This window comes from Zosterops lateralis (assembly GCF_965231275.1).
Source record: "Zosterops lateralis genome assembly, chromosome: 5".
Classification (NCBI taxonomy): Eukaryota; Metazoa; Chordata; class Aves; order Passeriformes; family Zosteropidae; genus Zosterops; species Zosterops lateralis.
The window spans coordinates 71439648-71459344 of NC_139766.1; the positions used below are offsets into that span (position 1 = coordinate 71439648).

The 19697-nt window shown below is 43.7% G+C and overlaps 1 protein-coding gene across 1 annotated transcript in view; it reads right to left on the minus strand.

Moving 5' to 3' along the window:
- Window positions 1-19697, minus strand: part of FRAS1 (Fraser extracellular matrix complex subunit 1) — a 107676-nt gene extending 87979 nt beyond the window's left edge. The window contains exon 1 of the mRNA XM_083861299.1: window positions 19668-19697. The gene's annotated coding sequence lies outside the window, so the exon portion shown is untranslated. The remainder of the gene's footprint in view (window positions 1-19667) is intronic.

The window sequence follows — 19697 nt, forward strand, 5'->3', positions numbered from 1 at the left end:
CAAGTGCCATCCCAAAGGCTGAGATTTTGATTTGAGCAATGCCAATGTAATGTAAAACAACTTGAATATTTCAGATGGACGGGGCTGGCAAGTCCCTTCCTTCCAGATGTCATTTAAATTTTATAGGGAGGCATAATAGAAGTGATTTATGCAAGATGGAAGTCCTAGGAGGAGAAGCCTGTCACACACAATATTCATACTTTGTCCGCTGCTCCAATGTAACAGCAAATTGCACAAATTCCAAGGAAGGAGAGAGCAGGGAACCTCTCAGGGAACTGGCAGAAAAGCAGAGCTTTCCACTTCTGTTTCAGAAAGCTGTTAATGAATGATGGCCTCTCCTGCTTGGCCATAAAATGAGCTGGCAGTGTCAGCTCTGCCCCTGCAGGATCACAGATCTAAATCACATCAGGATACAAGTGTCCCCTTAAATGGCAATTCCAGCAAAACAGACAAACTCCAATGAAATCTTAAGAGGGTGGAATGATCTTTGATCTCCCCAAAGCACTTTAATCAGAGAGCCAGAAGCAGCCAAAATCTGTGGAAGTTTTGGCAGTGACATGCCCTTTGTTAGGAGTTTTTAAAGACAAGTATTCAACACCAATAATTCACTAGTGTAGTATAACACAACTTGATTGATTTCTCCAAAACCTCTGTCTGCAGGAGCCAGGAACTTTTGTGGACAACTTGAGAGCCCTGGCTGCTCTGTGCACAAGCAGGGTGCCACAGTGGAACTCATCCAAGAGCTGGTAGTTTGGAGGGAATTTATAACAGTGAGCAAAATCACCTTCCTCATCAGGGGAAGTATGTCTCTTCAGAAAAAAACTGAGGGCAAGACTGCAAAAAGGAATAAGAGGATGTGCTCCACAATAAATTCTTTAAAAGGGCCCAGCTAAAGGCAGACACGTGTCCTTCTGAAGGCCATTTCACCATCTGCCACTGGGCAATCCAGAAATAAAGCCATGGTTCCTCACTGCTCAAACACTGCAGTCCAACAAAGTCAGCAGAAACCCACCCTTACTCCACTGCTAGATTTTCTTCTTCTCCCAGCAAAACAATGATTCCTGCTGGTGTTCGTCCAGGCAAGGTCTCCTCCCTCTGCATCAGGCTAATGAATCAAAACCAAACCCTGCACTTAACAAAACCCACGTCTGACCCTGCATCAAAGCTGTCCCTTGCCCTGCTTTGATTCTCCTGCAGACAAACAAAATAAAACAAGTGTCTGGTCTCATTTCAGCCTCTCCCCCAGGCAAGCTGAACTCCGGTCCTGCTAAGGAGAGGGGCACTAGAATTGCTCTTGTATAAACATTTGGCTTGTCTCAATTACTCCATCTTTGTGTGTTCAGCATTTTACAGACACATGAGCAAGCACAGGCTTCCTCTCCCCCTTTCTCTCGTTGCCACTTCATACCTGCTTAAATTCAAGGCAACCAATCCCTCTATTAGGAGTGGAGTTAAAGCAGAGTTGCCTGGAAAATGGTGTGTGACGTGCGTGTTTACATCTCCAGTGACCGAGGGAACCATAATCATCCATCCCATTGTCACAGCCCTTTGTATCATCTGCTCAGGCCATTAAGGATTTAATTCTCTTACACGATGCCCAACAGCCATTTACTTGTAGGAACTGGCAATTAAGAGCCTCTCCCACCAGGCACGGGTTCTGTGAGCTGCTGAAACGTTCTTTACCAGCCTCATCTGTGTCAGTGCTGAAACGGGCACCTGGAATTCCATCTGCAGGATGGATCCCCCAGCCAGGCATGGGTTGGTGGAATCAGTGAGGCTCCTGGCAACACTGACTGAACCACCTGCCAAGTCCCCAGAACAAGCCAGCTCCTCTCCTCCCCACAAATCCCACAGGTTTTAGGGGTGAGGACTTATCCCCAGGGATGTGGCTTGCTCTGCAGTGAGCATCTTATCCCAAGCCAGGCAGCAATTCCTGGGACTCCAGGGAATCTCCTACAATTGTGTGCAAGCAGCTACCTCCCTCTTGTTACCTCCCTCCAGGAAGAGCTGGGAGAAAATAGGGCAGAGCCAACAGTAATTTCAGCGTTGCCCAAAGCAGCAAAATGTGTTCCAGTGGGTAACCAGGTCCATCCAACCCTGCCAGGGCTTCCTCCCCGTGAGGCACCAGCACCGGTGTCAAAACCTCGTTAGAAACAACTCCTTTTTTAATTGCTTTTCATTTCTGTGTCTTCCCTAATTAGAGACATTTTGGAGCTTCACGTAGACCAAGGCAGGTAAGAAGGATGCAAATTAGGACGAGGTTTACCCAAAAGGCCAGAAAACCTACTTTAGTCTTTTTAAAGGGAGGGAAAAAAAGACTTGGCTCCGAAGCACCCAACTGTCCTGACAGGAGATGTTTTGGAAATCCTTCCAAAGGATCCATGATTTAAAGGATTTTTTTACACTTCCCATCAGTGCACCACAACAGGGCTGAGAAGACTCCAAAAAGTAATGATTTTAAAAAACCCGGAAATATATTTAACAGATGCTTCAAGGAGAAACAAATAAACTAATTATCCTCAATACATGCAAATGCTCTTCTTGGAAAATACCTTCCCTGAGCAAGCACAACTCACGGTGATACAGATAAATCCAAACAATAGGAAGGAAATGGAGTTAAATAGATGATCATAAACTCAAGATTTCTTCAAGAATGTTCCTTTTCAGGGCGTCTACAGAGAAGTATTTCCCAGGCTTGACACAGATCTCACACACAAAATAAATGCCTTGGTAAACAGAAATGTACAGGTGTTGCCTGTCTCTAAACTAGCTTTTAATTCCAATTTTCCTCCATTTTAGGTATAAAGCATCCAAAAAAGAAATGCAATGACTAAATGTTTGCACATATGGATCCATCAGTCTTTTCTTCCCCCTGTCCATGTGACTTCTGGACTGCCAGAATTGGACATGCTTCTTAAAAAAAATACCATTAAGACCTTTCCATCATTGTGGCTCCAGGATTTTATAGGCATGCCCATTCAAAGCCATTTGCTTTTTGGTACCCCTCTGGCTGCTTGCCAAACTCCAGGTCTGAAGAATGCCACATCCCTTCTCCCTGAAAACTGAGCTAACAGAGATCCCATTGATACTGCACTCACCAGCTCTGTAAAACTCCTCAGGATTAATCATACACGGAGCACTAAACACACGTGCACTTCCCCAGCTGTTCCTGAGGAGAGGGGAGCAAGGGAGAGAAGGACAGGCAGCATTTGGTTGTTGTGTTGTTTTTCTTACTGCAAGAAGCAAGTTTTAGAGAAGGAATGAGGATTCCCTTTAGCAGAACAGCTTTGAAAGGAAAAAAAAACCAAAGGAATTTTGCAGCATTTTATGGCAAATTATAAAAATTCCAGCACTTCCACTAAGACCATGTGCTGTTCCCACTGATCACAGAGTCTATGCCATGTTATCTGATGAAGCCCAAAGGCCAAAATATTTCTCTTCAGCTGCATCTAAACCATTGGGAACCAAAAGCAATTCCTCTGAGCACTTAACCTGCAGGGCAGTGCAGGGCCAGGCTTCTAGTCCTGGATTCCTTAAAGAGGATTTTTGTGGTTTTGAAAGCAAAATGAATGAGAGGCTCTAAGTCAGAGATATAATTTAATAAGAAGAAAGGTAAAAAGGTAAAAGTAAAATAAAATAAATACAATAACACAAAGGATCACTGACAGAGTCAGAATACAACCTGAGCAGGATGGTGGAAGCAGTCCAGGTGAGGTGCTCTTCCTGAAGCAGTGATCCTGTAGAAAGGTCTGGGAGCTCTGGTCCTCTGGGAATCCAGTGGATAAATGCCCCCTGCACTGTCTCAAATCCCAGCTTATATCCAGGTGAGAATGCTTGGCTCCTCCCCCTGGGCAGAGCACCTCACAATAGCATGAGAAGTGTGAAATGTGTCCTTGATGGCCCATTAACAGAGATAACCCCTGGAGGGAGTTACCTGTGACTCATGGGCCATTAGCAGGAGACACCCCAGAAGTCATTAGCAGAAAACACCCCAAAGGCGTTAATGGGCCATTAGCAGAAAAGGCAGGGGGCTTGGGAAAACACTAGCCCACCTGGTTTCAAGAGTTCATGAAGATGGTGATAGAATAAATACTTTGTGTACATCCTACACTGCAACCCAGGACAAGGATTTAAAAATGCATTTCAAAACCAAAAGTGACTTAATGCCAACATAAAAGCTGAAATATTTTTGCTGCTTGAAATTTACCTTTATTTAGTGGTACAACTTTTTCACTTGCTTCCTACATCAAAAAGAGACACTGGGCAAGACTGGTTTCTTTTTAAGCCCTCCTAAAACTGCAAGAGAAAGATGATATTTTCAAAAGTCAGCATTTTCCAAACCAGCTGAGGTAAGTCAAGCTCCTGAGCCTAAATTTATGCATCAAAGTGTTCAGTGCTCCTCTCCAGAAATCCTGTGTTCAGCTGACCATTCGCAAGTCTTGTGGAGCCACCATACAGTTAAAACATCAGATGAAAAAATCAAACCACAGTCAGGATTCCTATATCCACAACCTAACTTTAGGCTTCTGATCTTGAAAGAGTCACCTTAAAGCACCTATCCATAGTCAAGGATTTGGGAGAGGATGGAGAGACAGTGGGGAAAAATAATTTTTAAAATAATGTTTTGAGAGAAAAAATTATTTAAAAAGCACTCCCTTGGGATTAGATCTCCCTAGTTTCTTTAAGGACAAGCTATTACCCACTCTATTCTTCAGCCAGGCAAAGGGTCACACTGAGAGTGTCTGTAGCGACAAATGTCTAACACAATCCTAACTATCCAATTTCAAACAAACAACTGAACTAAACAAGCACAAAACCTTTTTTTCCGGCCACCAAAAGTGCTTTAAAGTAGACACTTGGCTTTTCCTCCTCAGTTAATTCTCCCTGTCTGGAAGAGCTCAGTTAATTTAATTTGCCTTTCAATTCCTCGCCATGTCAATAACTGAGTTGCTAAGGGTGAAATTACAAGTTGCAGATGAATTAATCCCACTGTGGCCCCTGCCATCAACTCTTCCCCAGAGCAGCCCTCCTTCATGCCCTGATTCCCAGCCCCAGCGCTGCCCATTCATGGGACTCTCTGCTGAGCAGATTTAACTTGCTAAGTCAGCAGAGATTTGTTCACTTTTTCCTGATTCAGGCTTCTGCCTGCTCTGAGGGAGGCAGGGGAAATGTGAGCACCCCTTTCTGCAGCAGCACACGAGTGCCTGCGATCTGGAGTGGAATGAAATGACAGCCTCACGTTACAGGTGACAGCTGGATGAACTTGCATTTCTTGGACTTTAAATCAGATAACTTTGCTCAGGATATTATATCAGCATACAGGAGCGCTTAACTTTCAGATCAAAACACAACCCTGCAGCCAAAGTTAGGACTGAGGGCTCCTATAAGCCCTGCACTACATCAGTCACCCACCCACAGTGGCCACAATCAAGCTAATTGTTGGTGAACCTTCCTCTGAGATTTCCACAAGGAAAAAAGAAATGGCCAAGTGCACGTGGTGGCAGAATATCAGGAAGGATTGAGCATATCAGATAAACCAGGATTTGCTGACTAAGAGGAATTCAGCAAGGCATTAGCAGAAATTTGTTATTAATTCAAGCTACCGAGGCTTTACTAGATAATAAGTTTAAAAGCTTGTGGTTTAAAATTCTACCATGAAAGCACAAGAGGTGGAAGAAATTGCTTCAGTGGATTTAGACACTGGGAATTCTTTTTTTTTAACTTCCTACAGAGTATTTTCCTCTTCTACCCTCATCATCCTATCCCATTTCTCATAGATTACAGCCCTGCTACAGCATTTGTTTAATGAAGTTTACACAACATTAGAGGTACTTGATTTAGCTGCCACAGCCACCATCTGTAATTAATCCTCCCAGAAGCCAGGATGCTGCACAGCTTGTTCCTGCAAGCTAGGTTTCTAATGTGGAACAAGCTTATGACCTCCATAATTCTGGTCTCCCATCAGTTTTATGCCATCATAACTCCTCAGCATTCATTTGGCCACTCACCCCAGGCAGTGGAGAACAAGACACACAGGGAGAGGGTGTAAATCAGCTGGATGTTACCAGCAGGTGGGAAGGACTCCTTTCCCTCTCTCCTCTCCCTTTTGCCAGAGCAAAGAATAAAGCAGCACACAATGATTTGGCCATTTCTGTCTATATTGCTCTTATTCAGCAAGCTGCGTGCAAGCAAGACACAGCTTTTAATCCTGGGACAGGAGTGGGCTTTACCTTCCACTTACACACAGGAGCATCAGTGGAGCAAGACAAAATCCCCTCAGCCTCCCCTTTGGTGTGATGCGAAAAGGCAGGTGAGATGAACACTACACCTTCCCCACAGCTGTCCTGTGCCCTGTGCTGTCCCCGTGCCACCATCCTTCCACAGATTCCACCCCAAAACGTAACCTGCCTGGTTTGGAATGCAAGGGAGCCTGTGCTGGTTGACTCTGCTGAATAAATGAATTCTTGACTCTGGTCCAAAAGCTGCAATTTAACGAAAGTGTAACTTTCAGGGGGGGAAAAAGCCAACCATGATTTAAAGATTTCTAGTGATACAGAATAATTCATAGCACACGTCAGGAAACGATTCCAATGATTTCCAATCTTCACAGTAAAAGTCTACCTAGTTCCTAAGCCGAATTTATCTAGCTTTCATTTTCTGGCTACTCCATTTTCTTATGGGTAGAAGAGGTTTATTTATAATAATTTCTGTTCCCTCTGTAGCATTCTACAAATTACTCCTTAACTTTCCCTTTGAGAACTGACGGAGACAGAACTCAAGTCCTTTGTAATGAGGAATCATGACTCTCTCCTGGATTCCCTCCATCTTTGTGCATCCCCTCCATATCTCATCCCAAATGAACAGTGAAAAATCAGATTAATGTTCCTCCAGCTGTGACAGCAATGCCAAATACCCAGTTAATGTAACACTGCTCCTCCTGGATTGTAAGCCCCTAATACTCACAGAGGAATTTTATCAGCCTTAACACTTAAGTGCTAACACACCAGGAGCCCCTAAAACATTTTACAGAATCACAGAACCGTGGAATCATTTGGAGTGGGAAAAAACCTTCAAGATCATGGAGCCCAACCATCAAGCCAGCACTGCTAAGGCCACCACTAAACCATGTCCCCAGCTGCCACAACCACATGGCTTTTAAATCCCTTCAGGATGGGGACTCCACCACTGCACTGGACAGGTTGTTTCCATGACTGCCCACTGTTTCACAAAGGAAATGTCCCCTAAAATTCAATGTAAACACCCCCTGGTACAACTCGAGGCCATTTACTCTTGTCCTGTCACTTGTTGCCTCAGAGAAGGGTCTGATCCCCACATCACTCCAACCTTCTGTCAGGGAGTTGTAGGGACCAATAAAGTTCCCCCTGAGCCTCCTTTTTTTTTCCAGGCTGAGCCCCCTCAGCTGCTCCTCACCAGACCTGTGCTCCAGATCCATTCCCTTCCCTGGACATGTTCCAGCCCCTCTGTATCTTTCTTGGAGAGAGGAGCCCAAAATTGTCCCTGGGGTGCAAGGTGGGGCCTCACCAGTGGCCAGCACACAGGGACAGTCACTGCCCTGGTCCTGCTGGCCACACTATTTCCAGTAAAAGCCAGGGTGTTCTGTATTCAGATGTAATATATGTGGGGGTTTTATTGTAAATAATACTGAAGTGCATCCCTTTTTTCCCCCCTCAGAAAGGCCTGAAGACCCCCCCTCTAATTCATCTCTGCCTGCAGCCAGTTCTTTGTGAACAGAAACAAAACCACCACTGGCCCTGGCCTCTGGGGCAAGATAAGAAGGAATGAATGCTTTTGTGGTAGGTTTCCAAGCTAAGCTGTTATGCATGCCCAAAGGGCTCATGTACAAACATGTTTAGTTACTCCACACCATAAATCACTGCTTTCCAAAGCAAATCCAGCTTTGGATTTGTTTTGTGCACGAATCTGGTTGAGACAGACAACAAGGAGCAAGCCCTGAGCTTCTAAACCTCTCCATAGAGAGTTCACTTGAACAAATGAGATTTCCCCTCCTTAGGGCTGGGACATGTCCTGCTCTGAGGAAATTAAGATGGGTACAGATCCAAGACACATCAGAAGGGTTTTTTTCTCTCCCAAACACCTTCATCTACAACCCCAGCAAAGGTGACAGGTTTATCAGAGCTGGCCCAAACCCTGAATCAGAAACTCTCAAAAAAACCTGTTTTGAAAATAAATCCCTTGATGCACAGCCTCTTCTGTTTGATAAATTCTGCAGGACCAAACCTCTTGATGCACAGCCTCTTCTGTTTGATAAATTCTGCAGGACTTTTCTGAGGTTTTCTCTTTTTTTAAAATGTTATCCCAAGGAACTACCCAAAATACTGCCTTTACCAGCAGCCACTCTTCAGATTTGGTGTGCACAAAATAAACGGCAAAAGGCCTGGCAGAAAACAAACCTCCAGCAACCCCAAGGGCACAGAAATACAATCAACCACTGCTCAGGTTCAGCTTCCAAGTTGTTGTTTTTTTTCTTTAAAGGGTATACACACCTTGCCCAAAGACTGGTTTTAACACTTTAAAGGGTCAGGGTGGGTGCCCCTTGATGATCTTCTCCTACCGGACTTAAACTCTGGCCTCCACTGTGTCTAAAGTCGACAGGAAAGGGTTTTTCTTTCCCTAGGTCTGTAAAAAATTGGATGAAACTGGAAACAGGCTCCTGTAAGCACAGCTATTTAAAAGTACAATCCAAAAAAAAAAAAAAAAAAGTAAGATGCCTAGAGGAACTTTTATTTATTCATATACATGCTCACATTAAAATGCCAGGAAAAACAGTAGGAGAAGGAACTTCCTATAGAAAAAATCCTTGTCACTGATAAAATTTAAAATTTACTCTCTGTGTAAAGGACACCAAAAGATTCCTGCACACCAGTCCCACTGCACTGCTTCCATGTCAAGGTCCCCATATGGACAACACAGTCAATAAAGTAGCATTTGGAACACAAGGAGGCCAAAAGCTCATCAGAAAATCCTCTGGAAGTCTCTGTAAAACGGTGATTAGGAGAAAGGGGAAATGAGGGGAAGCGAGAGAGAAATGCACTTTTGTTTGGATTCCTAAAATACCATTTTCCAGCTCCTTCAGACACATAGGGATCATCACCTTCCCAGCGACCAAATTGACCGTGCAATGAGAAAAATAAACTCAAGTCAAGGACCTCATTTGACTTCTCAGCAGTCACACACAGCAACTGCCTTGCCAGGAAACAGAGACACGAACACAAAGCACAGCCGGGAGCTGCTCCCAGGGAAGCCAGAGGCAAAGCACGGATGGATTTCCAACACTCCAAGTGCCTGGGAAGCTAAGGATAATCATGTTTGATTGGAGCAAGAGTAACCCCGCTGAAACTACTGCAGGAGCATGCACAGAGCACAAAACACAGCCCTGTCTGTCCAGTTCAGCCACAAGAACGTCACCTGGGATATGGACTGTACCACACCAAGGACATCAGAATGGGTGAAGGAAAGACCTTGCCAACTCCCCAACACCTTTGGTATTCCAGCCTGGACTGCAGCCTCTGGATGCCAGAGCGGGCTGCCCCTCATAAAAGTGGTTCAGAAACAAAAGAATCACACAGGGAACTGCATTCCCAACCAGGGCAGCTGAGCATTAGGCTGTCTAAAGGCAGCCAAGTGAGGGAATCTCCATCCCACCTTTAACACATTCCCCAGCTTCCTCTCTGAACCTTCCAGAACCAATTTCTTTATCTGTGTTGGTGGGAGCTTGGCTCACAAGAGACAAAAGTGTACATGTAGGGCCAAGACAAGGTAAGAAAAAGAGAAAGGGCAGCAGCTGCAAATCCCTTGCAAGGGAAGTGAGAAGGCAAATCCAGGCTCTCCCTGGAAAACACCAACTGGAAAGGCTGTTGCCAGCCTGCAACCCTGCTTCATTAAATGAGCTCAGTGGCTGGAAGGCTGACTGCCAGCGCCAGGGTCAAGTGCTCAGCTGGGAAAATGCCCGGCCCCACCAACATCAAAGCAGCTCCAGCGCTTAGAGCAGCTCAGGGCTCAGGAGTGCAGGAACGTGGGCTGCCCAAATAGAAACGTGCTGGTCGTGTTGCGATAAGCCTCCCCTCCAGCTTCTCTGTGAGGCTGCAAGCTGGCAAGGCTGCAAACCCCATCTAAATCACTCGGGCACCACTTCCCAGAGGCTGAAAGATGAAGCACGGGCACAGTTCTCCCTGCCAGCATGGGCGGATATTTCTCATTTTTCTGGCCCGCCCAACACTCCTCACACAACCCTGCTCTGTCACTCCCCACAGATGCTGCTGTCAGCACCATCTCAGGGAGCTTACCCAATATGAATCCCAACAAATCACAGCTTTGTTGCTTCCACATCCTCATGGCTGAGGGTCTGGGTGTGAGCTGAACTGTGGCTCTGCTGTTCCAGGTGTCATCGCTGACTGATGTGCTTTCCACCACAGAAAAGCACAGCAGGGACACTCATGGCCCCCCCCAAAGATATTAAATATCTAAAGCCTTTAAAATACTAGTGGTACCATCTAAAGGGGGAAAGGCTCAATTACCAAGGTTATTTTTTCAGAGGTTGCTGCACAAGATGTGATTGATTTAACCAGATGCTCCCATCAAACATTTCTGCTGCAGTGCTCGATAAAATGGCATTTATAAATACACTAAAAACCCAACGAATTACAGAAGCATGAAATGACTCCAGTAAGGTTAGAAACACTCTGGCACCATACAAAATGCACTAAAAATATTAAGTATAGAGACCTCACAGCACCTTTTGCTGAGCACTACAGCTGATTTTAACAAGGAGGTTACTTAGTGAGGCTGCCAGATGAGGAATTATCATCTCCTCAGTCTGAACATGTGGATTTAGCAGCTATTTGTAGAAGCTAATGAAGGCATCCATATAAACAGGATGCTGAGGAAAAGATTTGACCTTGAAGATCAGATCAGCTACCTGCAGAACAAAATACCAGTTCCCATGCTAGACTAAGTGGAGGGAAACAATCACATATGAACAGACTGCTGGTTCCCTGTGCTAGATTTCAATCCTGCCTTTTTTTCATAAAGCCACAGGCTCAAAAGCATCAAGCATTGCTTGCTGATACCTTGTTGATGAGCAGTGAAAGTCCAGCAAAAAAAAATTGCTTAGAGAGCACCATTCACAGTTTATTTTTGATACTAATACTTCCTATTTTAATGAGGAAAATCAGCATCACCACAATAATTCAAAAACTGACAAGAGGGCCTCATGTCATAAATCAGTGCTTCTGGCAGCCTGGACACACCAGGTGCCCACAGCTAGCTCATACCAGACAGAAATGCCATCCAAGGGGAAAGCTGGACAACACAGGATGCTGATCACAGCAGGAAAAGCAGCTGAACTGCACAACTCCCTCCTAGGCTGCAAAATATCATGGATGGTGCCTTTTCCTAGGGATTTCAAGAGGCTTGCCTCTGATCTCACAGATGTTTCTCTGCCCAAAGCAAGAAGAACTGACAGTCTTACATCTTGTGAGCTTAGATCTTTCCCCACAAAATGAGGTCAGAGGAGAAGGAAGGATCTGTGGTAACTCCAGTACACTCCTTTCCATAGAGTGAAGCCTTACCACTCTTCTAAAGCCAGCAAATCCTTCTGAAACCCCCTGCAAAGGATCCTGTGACCAGAGAAACTCTGTGGTGCACAGCAGGACGTACACAGGGTTATTAAAGCCACATCATCTTCCAAAAGAAACAGCAGGAGTAGAGTTGAATTAATTAAGTCTGCTCAGAAGAATCAGAGTATTAAGGGACCAGACAGAAAAGGAACTCCCAACATTATAGAGGTAAATGACTTCAAAATCCATTCTACTTTTACCATGCTGATGGGTATCAGCTATGCTGTGTCATCACAGATACACCTGTTAATCACACACCACATACACAGGATCCGTCCCTGGATTGCATTTGAGCCTCCAAAAACCTCTTAGAAAGTAAAACTACAACATGGGGAGAAAAAAAAAAATACTGCAAAACACTGCCATGCAGTCATGGCCAGACTTCTGGAGTTGTGGGATGCACTGCTCTTAGGTAACAGGGCTTAAAGCCTAAATTCTGGGACAAGTTCTCCTCAATTTTTAATCAACTGTATCTCAGTTGATTCCATTTTAACTAATACAAAGTCTCCCAATGCCTTTGGAAGTAACATATTCGATTTTGTTTTGTCCTAAGGATTTCATTAAAATTTAAACAGGTTTTCATTAAGCTTATTGCTTCATTGTGGGAATTTTTATTTTAAATAAAACATGGAAAAGAGGCCTAAGAATTACTCTTTATGTCATTCAATGGAAGCACACAATTTATTTTTGGTTTGGAAGGTTTCCATTTAACAGCAAATTGAGGCACTTTTAGGGTTCCCTTCCCATAACCACGATGATCTTGCAGTTTCACTGAGAAATTGAGACAGAAAGGAGCAGATGCAATTTTTAAGTGCCTCCAATTTAAAACCTAACCAGTTTTCAAAATGGAGCACTTTTAGAATTCATATTTTTAAAATAACAACAACAACAAAAAAAAACCCACTGGAATAAAAGCGTAGCAAGTTACTTCTGCTCTGCAATACTGAGAATTCCTAAGGCACTCAAGAAAATCAGAGTTTTTACATATATAGAAGAAACTATAAAACTGCAAAAAAATGTAGGAAAGAAATTGCTAACAAGTTTGCTCATGTTTTCCCCTGAAACCACTTCTCCAAGCCCGATGCATAAAAGGATTTACTGCATCCACTAACTCAGAACTTGCTCTTGGCATGTCAGTAATGACAACTGTGTCTCTCCATCAGCAGAAGTTTTTCATAATTAAACAACAAACCCTTTGTGTTTCCTCTGAAAATATAAATAGCCATGAACCACAACACTTGATCTATGGCATATCAGTCTTGAGCTGGCCAAGCACCCAAAAGGAATTAACCCCACATGGTCATGACCAAATCTATTCATGCAGAGCAACAGGTGAATGAATAACCCAGGGAAGGAAAGAGTTAAGATTTTCAAGGAGCCATTCTGTTAGAAACAAGATCTCTGGTTTGATAACGGAAGGGTTCAAGTTGCGTATCTTTGCCATCTCACTGCAAGACCCCAGCTTGCAGGTCCTAGTGATGTTTCCAAAAAATTGTTATCCTTGAATTAAAATCTCCCAGTTCTCAGCCTGAAAGGGGTTCCATTTTGATCTCCCTAAAACACATGCAAAGCAGGTTAGGAAACTATTTTTTTCTTTTTTTTTTCTTTTTTTTTCTTTTTTTTTTTTTTTTAGTAATGAAACATCTGGCTTAAAATTATTCAAATTAATCTGGGAAGAAGTCATGTTCAGGATTTATCTTTTGAGGGAGGAGGGAGAGGATTTTTTTCCCCCTGGCTGATCCTCAGAAACACAGAGCCACTGGGACTCTCCTTTAGCTGCAGCATGGCAGCTGGTAATAAAAAGATCCTTTGGATGCTGAGCTCCCGGGGTTAGTTAGAGCATTCATTACAGAACGACTCTGGAGCAGATATAATGATTACAAAATCGAGTCTTTTATCCTAACGGGTCTCCTTAATCCACAGCTCAGCAATAAACCACAGCACAAGGAGAATCACAGCAGCCTTCCCAGGGAAGTCTGTTGCCTGCACTCCCACTGGAGGCTATTTAATATGCATGGCAGAAATATTGGCACCTTGAAATCACAAATTTCAGAGCACTATGTGGCTCCTGACAGCCTCTCCCAATGCTGATGCATCCAAACAGTGACATAAAATCAATGCACTCAACTGGAAAGAGCTTCAGATTTGGGAGTTTTTGTCTTCCTGACAACACCAAGGAGTATCTTGGGGGAATTCAGTGGTGAAAATAGCAACAAACAGAGTTAATGTTTGCTGAAAAGGCACAGGGAATGATTTACCCTGGACAGCACCAAACAAACTTATTTAACTATAATGGCATTTTTGACGGGGATTATTCGAGGAGGGGGAAAAATGGGAAAAAGGAACACAATGAAATCACCCTAGAGATGAGAAATTCCACATGGGACCACCATCCAGACACAGCAATCCAATTTTGCCTAAGGTTTACAAGGGATTAAAACACTAACAATCTATTTCAAAAGCCTGAGAGGACATTCAGTTCCTTTTAACTTCTTCACCTCAGATGTTCTGAGAGTGAAGAACAAGGTCTCAAACACACCCTGGGCTGGCAAAATGTTCAATTTGCCAACAAAGTGGGGAACCACTTCCCTCACTTATCTTACAAAATCCTTAAGCTCTTTGGAGGTCACTGAAAATGTACAGCAAAGTTCTAAAATTTCTCCTATCAATTAATTAGATATGGCAACACCTCCCTCTAAGGAGAAAATGCAAATGGGAATCCTGACCAAGGTTTTGAAAGGATTGAAGAGAGGGAAGGAATGAGGAAGAGACCTAGCAAAGGAAAAAGGCATTTTGCATGGTGGGGATTTAAAAAGAAAAAGCAAATGATGAATTGTAAGGTGTGATTTCCTAAACAGAGCTCTTCAAACACATCCTGAAAGATGGAAGGCAGAAGGACTTGGAAAATTTTCTAAACGCTGGGTAATTGTTGAATTCCTGTCCTGGTGAATGAACCCATGGGAAAGTCAGGATCTCCTGCCAAGGCATACAGCTCCTGTAACTGTTAGTAAATGTTAATCATCTACTTCAGTCAGTGCTCATGGACACACAGCTCCTGTCTGGGAAGCTCACTGGGATGGTGCAGTGGTTTCAGGCTCACCAAGTTCTGGTTTCTGCCGTGAGATAGGATTAGGAGAAAAGCAAAGCAGGCTCAAACTTTAAAGGCTATAAAGAAAGCCTTATGAGCAAAGCTACAAGAGAGAAAAAAAATTAATAAAAACTATAACAAAATTTTCAAACCACTTCTTCCTCCTCCATAACCTTTCTTTCCCTTCCCACTGACAACACACACAGGCAAAACTTAGAACTCAGGTCAGTACACCACCTTTAAAATAGTCTTTCATCAGTTCTTTTAGAAAGAGAAGTCTCTTCTGTCCTGCCATGAAAACTTCTCCACAAGAAAAAAAAATTCTCTTGTGGCTTTCAATTCTCACAAAAGCAGCTGCCCAGGAATCTGCATTCGTGAAGTCCCTTCCATATTACACAGCTGCATTATGAGCCATGTAAACTCATGGGGTACTATTTTAAAGATGAGAGGTTCAAGAGCAAAGGTTCTCTTTATCTATTTTTAAAATCATCCTCATCTTTAGAAACAGAGATTCTGTTCTTCTCTGTCTGAGAGCAGATCATCATCTTATCTCTCTCTGTTCAAACTTCTCATCAGATCACAGCTACTTCAACATTTACTTGCTTCAGCAAAAAATGCCTTTGCCCATGTCTGCAATTTAAAAACTCCATCCCCCCCACACTGTTTAAAGGGATATTCTAGTATACCACAGGCCTCACAAAATAATTCCAGCCTAAGACTAGCCATCTCCTCTTTCTCCTCTCATTTGGGATTCGACTCTTCCTTCACTGACATTAATGTCTCTATGGTGTCTCTCTACATGTCTTCACTCTGTCCTTTTCTCTCACTTAAGAGAGGATTAGATCTTTGCAGGTTTCATCTGTGCAAGGAGAGAGCTGATATCTCACCCAGGGCCTGCAGAAGGTCATGATGGTCAGTGGTAGATTCAGGGACACTGGGGCTGTGCCAGGATCTGGAGGGCTCTGGCTACACTCAATTCCAGCTGTGGAGCCACCCTGAAGAGCTGCAGAGCCCACAGGCCACACAGCAGAGCAGAGCCAGGAGCCAGCCCCCCAGGTGCCCCTTTACCTCTTCCCAGGCAGGAAGGAGAGTTTTCCTGGGTTGGTGTTGTTTTTTTGTTTGTTTGGGGTTTTTTTTTGTTTTTTGGTTGTGTTTTTTTGTTGTTTTTTTTTTTTTTTTTTTTTTTTTTTGTTTTTTTTTTTTTTTTTTTTTTTTTTTTGTTTGTTTGTTTGTTTTGTTTTTTTTTTTTTTTTTTTGTTTTTTTTTTTTGTTTTTTTGTTTTGTTTTTGTTTTTTTTTTGTTTTGTTTTTTTGGGTTTTTTTTTGGGGGGGTTGTGGTTTTTTTTGTTTTTTTTTTGTTTTTTTTGTTTTTTTTTTTGTGGTTTTTTTTTTGTTTTTTTGGGGGGGGGTGTTTGTTTGTTTGTTTTTAACATGTGTGTTCACAGGCACGTGCTCAGCTTTGTAGTGGTCTAATAAGGTGTCAGTATTCAAAACTAGTCACTGATTGGTTTTATCACAGCTTTCCTTAGGAAAAAAATCACTCCTGTGGGTGGTTTCTCTCCTCACCACATGTCAACCAATGCAAAACCAGCACATGGTGCCACTGCTGCTCCCAGACACTGGGGCTGTGGATCTAAACTAGCTCCAGGCTCAGGGGGAACGGAGAGGTGCTGCTACTGCACAAAGGTTCATTTTCTTGGACAAGAAGGTGATGTTTAGAACCACTAAAATAAAAAAAGAGTAATTATTTCATGTTAAAATGTGTGCCTCTGTCCCTTTCATTTGCTGATGAAGGGAAAAAAATTCACTTCATCCTCAGGCGAAAAATCCTACATCTAAGGTTCTTTTACCTGGTACCATGAAATGAAGAGCCCATCCCTCTGTATTTCACTGCTGTTTTCAAGGAAAACAAAGAAGCACACGCTTGATTCAAAAATCACTTTTATTTTTGATCCTCAGTTGATCCTACCTTTCTGAAACCCACAAGCAGATGAGATTTGCTCCCCTAGAGGCATCACGTTACTGTACTAATAAATCCTAACTGCAAAACATTCATGTACATGCAGAGGATGTAGCCCCAAGCTAAGCAGTGGCATTTAAATCGCATCATTTAAAAACAAAAAATATCTTGACCATTGTAAGAGTTAATAAGCAAACCTTTTAACTGAAATATTCAAGTCTGATCTCATTTTTCAGTAGTAACTTTTTATCTTTCTAATAAAATTAAAATGAAGCTCATTTTCCACTGCTAGTTTGAAATATTCCCTAACCAGAAGTGCTCTGGACTTGCTAACATTTATTTTAAAAGTCACTGAAATTATTCATAGTAGAAGCTATCTGGAATGGGAGATTTAAAATTTAGGGGGAAAACCCCCCAGCATTTTTTATTTATTACCTTTCCACTCTAATTTCTGTCCATCAAAAACACTGATGGAAACAGAAATCTGACTTCAAAAGCATAAAATCAGGATTTCTTTAAACTTCTTTAAACTTTCTTTAAACTTTAAACAAAATGCACACAAATCTTTCAAAAGGAAACAGGGAAGCAAGATTTTTGGTAGAAGCACAAGCACAGCACCGTTTACTGTGAATTAAGCTTGGGCTTTTTATTCCCTTCACAACTTTCAACCCAAAGATTAAAAACATTTTCTTTCAAAAAAATGCTCCTTTAGTGCCTTATGGTGTTAAAACAGTGCATCCCATTTGTGTCTCAGGAAGCATCCAAAGGTATGTGTCAGCCCAGAAAGCCATCCTCAGGTGCACAACCAGCAGCTGGTACCACAGATAACGTCCGTGTTTGAAAGGGGACAAAATGGAAATGGATGTTGCTCAGCTGGACTCGTCCTTCTGTACTGCAGCCTTTACCAGACACAAAGTCATTTCTCAAGTCACACTCACCATCCAAACCCCCTCAAGGCACAGCCCTGTCCTTCCCCTCCCTCTTTTCCCCTGATCTTGGCATGAGCCAGCTGGCAGGAAGACACCGCTGTGGATTTGCTCAACGCCTCCCACACATCCTTTCAAGAGTGACATCAATGTGTCTCCTCGTGGCCTACAGCTAAGAAAAAAATAATGTGGTTTTTCCTCTTTCTAAGTAAAGGGAGGGGCTGTGTGGTTGTGTGGAGCTGAAAACTCCCTGGCAGGAGAAGCCAGAGGGAGGAAGGAATGCCAAGCACCTCCACACAGTTGGAAATCACACTCAGGGAGGTGCTTTCCCTCAGAAGAAAGCCATGAACATGAGCTGACCCTGGCTATAAGTCAGTCAAGCAAGAGGCAGAACTTCTGCAGCGTTAACAATTCCAGCAAACCCTGCAGTGCCTGCCTCACTGCACTTAAATGTTTGATTTATGCACCAAGGGTTTTCCAAGTGACTTCAGAGACTTCTGCAGCAAACAGCATTCCTACAATAACCCAGGAGCAGCTCACCCACAGCCACTTCCACGTGGAATCACAGAATGGCTTGGGAGGCACCTAAAGAGTGTCCAGTCTCAGCCTCTGCCATGTGCAGGGACAGCTCTCCCCAATCCCAAGTTGCTCCAAGCCAAGTTGCTCCAGCCTGGCTTTGGACATTTCCAGAGATCCAAGGGCAGCCACAGCTTCTCTGGGCAACCTGTCCCAGGGTCTCACCACCCTCACAGCCAAGGATTTCTTTCTAATATCCAATTTAAACCTATCCTCTCTGATGGTTTAAATCCATTCCCCTTTGTCCTGTCACTCCATCCCTCTGAAACAATCTCTCTCCATCTTTCTTTTATGTTCCCTTCAAGCATTGGAAGGCCATACATATTTCACCCCAAGGCTTCTTCTCTCCAGGCTGGACAATCCCAATTCTCTCAGCCTCTCCTCATGGAAGAGGTGCTCCATTCCTCTAACCATCCCAGCCCTCTCTGCAGCAAGCACGGAGAAAAATCCTGACCAAGGGAGACACTGCAAGGAAACAATGTTTCCAACCATCGTTTAAAACACAAAAAGTTGCTACAGGTTTCTTTTGGGGGCTGTCAAGACCCTCCACAGCACATCACTAAGAGAGGCAAACACATTTGGCCTGCCTAAACTCCCTCCCAAGCCACCCACCAAAATCAGTACCCTCTAGCAATTTCCCTCCATGCCCTGCTGGGAGCAGAAAGACTTCCTGGACCTCGAGCCCACCTTGGAAAGCCAAAGGAGGCAGCTGCCACCAGCTGTTTCCACAGTGCCCTGTGGCTGTGTGTCACAGGAGCAGAGCTCGTATCCAGCTCTGCTCCAGGAGAAACAAAACCTCTGACAGCTGCTGCCTCCCAGCCTCAGCTAACAAATCCCTGAGCCAGCCTGCTGTGGGAATGGAAGCAGGTCCAGAAGCATTCCAGAGACACAAAGCACCTCAGCCACCTCCTTTTAGCCCGGAGTACCTGAGTGAGGCAGACAAGTGTTACCGAGCAAAACGCTGGTCATGAATTCTTAAAAACTGAGATTCTTGTACCGAGTCACTTGTGGGTTACATTTCTAGGGACACCAGAAAAGAAAATGTGTTGGGTTTATAAGGATGAGTCAGGGTACATACACCAGACTCAGCTGAGGGGAAAAAGTGTTAAGCTGTTGTCATTAATAACTCATTAATTCAGAGAAAGAAACATGGAACATGCCCTGGCGTCTTACAAAGCACCACCTCCATCCTGCCTGGGACTGCTCATTGATGCTTCCAATACCCTGGAAATCCCTCACATCTTTCCACCCACTGAAGCCCTAGTTAGACTGGCAGGGTCCAAAGGCCCAGGGAGAATTCCCAACCTCCCAAAGGAGAGAGAGGCATTTTCCAGCAGACTGGAAGCTGACAGACCTGTGACCTGCACCCCAGTCACAGGGGTGACTAAAAGCAGCAGCTGGAGTCAAGTTCAAACAGCACCCTCTCAAAGCCTTCCCCAGCACATATTCAAGCTCACCTACCTCAAATAAGAGGCCATGGTAGACACAGGC